The sequence below is a fragment of the Acinonyx jubatus genome, chromosome C1 (assembly GCF_027475565.1).
Source record: "Acinonyx jubatus isolate Ajub_Pintada_27869175 chromosome C1, VMU_Ajub_asm_v1.0, whole genome shotgun sequence".
NCBI lineage: Eukaryota > Metazoa > Chordata > Mammalia > Carnivora > Felidae > Acinonyx > Acinonyx jubatus.
In genome coordinates, this window is record NC_069381.1 from 44513374 (window position 1) to 44519373 (window position 6000).

Sequence of the window (6000 nt, forward strand, 5' to 3'; positions counted from 1 at the left end):
GTATAGATAAGCCTATTGGAAACAGTTTTAAAATTGGGTTAGTCTTTGGGAGTTAATTCTAATCATTCAGGATCTAACATGGGTTTTGGTGATTTTGAAATCAGATGACCCATGTACTTGGAGTTTTCACTTCATTACAGCCCATTAAAACATCACCTTTCTTGGAGGCAATGAGCATTGAAGGGCCCCTGTTTAACCTCCTGCAGGAGAGAAAGCGCTCCAAAGTCGGAATAGGATTGTCTGGGAACCCTTTGCTCTGCCACCTTATAAGGGCAGCATTAATCTCTATGGAACCACACACAACGCCTCCCTTGGGGCCTCACTTGGCTGATGCTCTGAGCCACCCAATCATTCCCATCTCAGAACCTGTTCGTTTCACCCTACACATGAACCAGCTGCCCTAGGGAAATGAACCTCTTCCAGCTCTCTAACGTGGCAGACTAAGTTTCCAGGAGCTAGCAAGACGACTAACTGGTCGTATTCTTTTCATGCTTTCCCCACATTTATTCTAGAAATCGTTTTTGAGACCTGAGCTATGACATACAAAATTTCCTGCCAACAAAACATACAGGAAATTAAGTTTTTATGACTAGAGACAAGCTGATGGGTGAATGGGGTTAGAAGATTTCATTTTTTATTAGATGCAAAAGCTGATAAACATTAAGTGCTGGGAGATACGAAAATCCGAAGTTCTGGCATACAGAGGGGTGGCTGGCTCAGGAGGCAGGGGAGAAGATAGCATCGTTGTCAACACAGTCTTCATGGGAGACACTCCATCAAGCAGTGACAAACGATCAGCGGGAAATATCAAGGACTCAAAAGTGAGCCAGTGTTCTCCAGAAAGCAGATCCTGAGAAAAGGATTAAAGTGCTAATGATGTATTTAAGGGATACCCAGCCCAATTAGCAAGGATGAGGAAAAAGGGAAGTGAGGCAACAAAGAACGGAAGCAACGTGAAGGGGTACAATATCATACCAGCACCCACCTGGTGATCAACTGAAGCAACGTAGCGTGTTGTGTGGCACATGCATTTGGACAACATGTGAGACTTCTCCAGAGAGGCACGAGGACAAACTGAACCAGAGTAGTTCATCACAGGGAAGACATTTTTCTTTTCTTTTCTTTTTTTTTTTTTTTTTTTTAATCTCCCCAGCCATCTCCCATGTCTTATTTCCTTCTGGTCAAAATTTGCCTTGCAGGAGGGAGTTTTATCACCTGCCCTTCCCCCCCTTTCGGCTGCTTGGGGTGCAAGAACCTATGCCCTGAGGTCTGAGGTCTCACTCTTGACTAGAAGTGGCAGAAGGAGCTCACAACTCCAAGCATGCAGCTGGTCAGCCTGGCTCGGGAATGGCAACCCTGACGGTTCCAGGGCAAGCGACTAGCTGGCTTCCGGTGGGTCTCATGGTTGTTGGTCAAGATGAGGAGAACAAGCTGAAATGAATCCAGGGCATTGCAGAAGGGTCGTGCCATTTCTGTCTGGTATAACAAATCTGACTGGAGAGCAGAAAACATCCTTAAATCCTTTGACATTCACTGCCAAACTGATCTTTTAAGTGTTGATTATTTTTTTGTTTGAGAGACCAAGACTGAGGGTGAGTGGGGAGGGGCAGAGAGAGAGGGAGACACAGACTCCAAAGCAGGCTCCAGGCTCCGAGCTGTCAGCACAGGGCCCGACACGGGGCTCAAACGCACAGACCAAGGGCTCATGACCTGAGCCCAAGTCAGACACTTAACCGACTGAGCCACCCAGGTGCCCCCAAACTGATCTTTTAAATACCTTCTCGTGTGCCTCAAGCCTTTTCATTAGGTCTGCCAGGCCTAGAATAGCTCATGCACATCAAGTCCAGTCCGTTTGACTTTGAAACCTGACGTATGTGGCTTAAGAGCTGGCCTGGCCATTGAACTTGTGGAATAGAGTGGACATCAGCACACAGGCTTACTGCAGAATTGCTCAAGTGAGGAACCACCTTTCTCATCAGTACTTGATCCATCTACTGAATACTTCCCTCACTCTCAAAGTCCATTTCATTTAATATTTTGAAAGAGCATGAGTGGTGGAGGGGCAGAGAGGGGGAGAGAGAATCCCAAGCAGAGTCAGCACTGTGAGTGCAAAGCCCAATGCAAGGCTCGATCCCATGAACCTTGAGATCACGACCCGAGCCCAAAGTCAAGAGTTGGATGCTTAACCAACTGAGTCACCCAGGTGCCCTTTAAAGTCCCTTTCAGAAGGCTGGAACAAAGTAAATCTATAGATTTGGTACTTCAAGAGATATAAATAAGCTCACTTGACTAGCTCTAGATCTATGGCCGCTAAGAGGACTGACTGCAATCAAGTGAAACCCAATCAACTTCCTGAAGAAATGATCGATGTGTGTGATGAAAAATGCTCCAGAGCATCTTTGGAACCGGGCAACAGCTTGAAATACCTGAGCACCTGCCTGACAGGTCTAGCTCTAAGAAGAAACACTAGGTCATAGCTGTGGACAGTCTAGAGCTGAAAGGACCTTTCTAGATGAACAGTTCTAGCTTCCTGTGACCCATCCAAGACACCACTGGTGATTGTCCTATCCTAATCTTCCCTGACCAGCCAGACCAGGAGGGAGAAGCTAAAAGGTGGTGAGACCCTGCAGGAAATTATTGAGTCCTTAAGTGTTAACAGATAGCCCGAGTGGCCAGCAGGAAATGCTGCAGCAGGAAGTAAAGACACCTCTAGAGTTGGCTGCAGGCTCAGGGTCAGCTTTACTTCTAGGTGATTGTGGATAACTTACTCTCACAGCATCTCTACTTCCTTAACTGGCTAATCAAGGGTCAGAGTCTTCTAGGTCTATAAATGGTGGACATACTTTGAAATCATCTCTGTATTCTTTGGATTTAGAGGTCTTGTTTTAACCCTGAGATACATTCTTTAGAAGCAGATCCAGACAGATCTGTCAAAGTGGATCCAGATCCTCGTCAAAGTGAGGGAACTGCCCCAAAAGAGAACCATGCATAGGAGGGAGGGAAGGAAGACCCAAGTTCAAAGATGTGATTTTACCTGAAGGTGTAGCTCAGACTTCATTCTATCAAGAGCATGGGGGTATGAAGGGATCAAAGTCATCCCACCCTGAAAAGCATCCCTACTTCCCCCGTCTTGGCCCCCAGAGCCATGTGAAGTGTTTTACTAGTGGGAGGCCAGCAACACGTAGTAGCCATTGGTTTAAGGTAAATTCTGCATCCAAAAGGATAGTCCCCCCTCCTTGCAGGTAACTCCAGCTGGCACTTGAGTTATGCCTTCAAGAGGTTGTTTAGCCACTTTACAAAGCCAGCAGCTTCTGGACAAGGACATCCACACATGTAGATTTGGAGCCTCATTCCTGGTGCCAAGGGTTTAAGTCAGGTTTCCTAAGCTCTGGGATTCTTGTATGAGTAACTTGAAGGAGTACTTTCAGTAGCAATCACTAAGGAGGGAAGAGAGATGGGGTTTCAGCTCAAGTCTATTTCAGCATGCTAAGGGAGCTCTAGAACATCAACGCACCCTAGAACTGTCTTACCCTGAGGCAAGTGATCTGTGCTTTTGTATCCCAACATCAGTCAATTGTTGGTCTTGGGCCACCCCTGGGGACATTTCTACAGGAAGTGGTGCTCATCAGCTAAGGGCAACTTTCTGGAGAAACATACATCTGAACTCTTAGCATCCCACATTCACATCGGCTCTGATTGATAGACATGCTGACCCAGGAAAGAAGATCTGAGTGAGTCTAAGGCAGCTGACTGCACCTTATCTTCTAACTCTCACGAAGGTTTGGATGAGCTTGAGAAGACTGTCACAGTCACTACGCTTGTAGGTGCCCCATTCCAATTGCCTAGTCCAGGCCATCTACCCAACTGTCCCATTAGTAAAGTTCTTTCACAGGGCACCTGTGTGGCTCAGTTGCTTAAGTATCAACTCCGGCTCAGGTCATGATCTTGTGGTCCATGGGTTAGAGCCCCGTGTCAGGCTTTGTGATGACAGCTCAGCCTGCCTTGGATTCTAGGTCTGCCTCTCTCTGCCCCTTCACCACTTATGCTCTCTCTTGCTCTTAGAAACAAACATTTAAAAAAAAAAAAAAAAAAAGAAAAGCTCTTTCACTGCAACTTCAGTCCATGTAGTCAACATTTGTTAAATCCTGTGACTAACACTAGGCTGTGCTTTGAGAATACGGAAATAAATCCAACAAACTTGCTGTGATAAACGCTCTATTCCCAGCATTTTATAGACAGCATTAACTAAGATTTTATACAGTAACTGAAGTCCCACGGTCTACTGTAGCCACAAAACCATTCATCAGGACAGGGCATTAAAGCTTATAGCCACCAAATGTTTCCATATCCCAGCTTACAACGTCCACCTCTATCAACTTCCCGATCTGATTATATTCTGAACGATCTGACTTCTCTGCCAAGGCTGGTTCTACTGACGAAATCAGCACACGTAGTCACGATAGCAGCTTCTATTTGGAGTCACTTAAAGCTTATTACATATCTAAAACGATCAACAGTTTTTACCAGTTCTAGAAACCATTGTGTAATGAAGACTCTCCAAGTAGGGTTGGGGAATCAGAGAGAGAGAGAGAGACAGACTCTGAAGCGGGCTCCAGGCTGACAGTGCAGAGCCCGATGAGGGACTTGAACCTAGGAACTGCAAGATCATGACCTGAACCAAAGTGAGACTAAGCCACCCAGGTGCTCCAAGACCCACGTATTAAGAATTCATACCTCTCCGTTTCGTGAGAGAGGACCAGAGGGACTTTGGGCTCCCTAATAATACTCTCAGTAGGTAGGAGGGCCAGAACCCATGCCTTTAACCTTTAGGGAAAGCTTTCTCAACCTCACACATTACTGACTTTTTGGCCAGATAATTCTTTATTGAAGGCACTCTCCTGTTCATTGTGCGGGATTAGGCAGCATCCCCGGCCTCTACTCACCAGATGCCAGTAATGGCCAAGTTGTGATAACAGAACTATCTCTAGTCATTGCCAAATGTTTCCTGGGTAGCACAGCTGTCATCCCTACCATGATTGGGAGCCACTGCCTTAGGGGATGGTGTTTCATTACAATAATCATACCACGGGTTTTAATAGCAGATGGACTGGTGTTTGAAACTTCGCTTCACCACTTACCAGTTATATGATCTTAAGGGAGAAACTCACAAGAGCCATATGAACTAGTGGGAACACAAAGTCCTAGCTTCAAGGGAGTAGGTTGTACCTCCCCCATTGTAGGCTCAGACTGCTCCCTCCCATGGGCTTTACCAAAGCAGACCACCAGAGAAGGTTGCTTGCCATACCAACACTTCAAGTCCTCTTGGTCCCGCCCCCCACTTGAAGCTAGGTTTCACTGCCCGTATGACCCTAAAGTACAAATCTTGTCATAGTAGGAGGAGTATTGATTGATATTTCCTCTAAAAGAAATGGGAACAGACTAAGGCAGACATCATCAGTACAGCCTTTATCACTCAGAGTTTACAGTTTTATTGTGTTCCAGTCAGCTCCCAGCATCTTCTAGGCACACTTCCAGAAGGCTGCTTTGCTGCCGCACACGTGGTAGGTTTGCTGTTGAGGACCAGCACCCGGCAGCAGAGCTTAATCAAGGCTGCCTGAGAATGTGGACATAAATGCCTCAGCTCTCTTGACTCAGTGGGGAGAATCCTGAGGGATGTATACTAGATCATTCAGAGAGTAAGCTCCAGCCACCAATAGTGGTAGCTAGCTTAATACGTTCACTTACTACCCATATTCCCTGTCTCTTCTTCATTCCCGTGTTCGCTGCTCCTCCCAAATAAACCTCTTGTATCAAATCTTTGTCTCAGTGTCTATATCTGGGGGAACCCAAATGAAGTCTCAGAAAAAGTTAATATTTGTTAAGTGTGAGAAGGGAGAGAAGTCATTTTCAGAAATAGATAAAAAAGCTGTGCTGTCCACTTAGCGGGAGATCTACAACCTACTAGAAATAGGTGCAAACCACCGTCCGCCTGCCCACAAA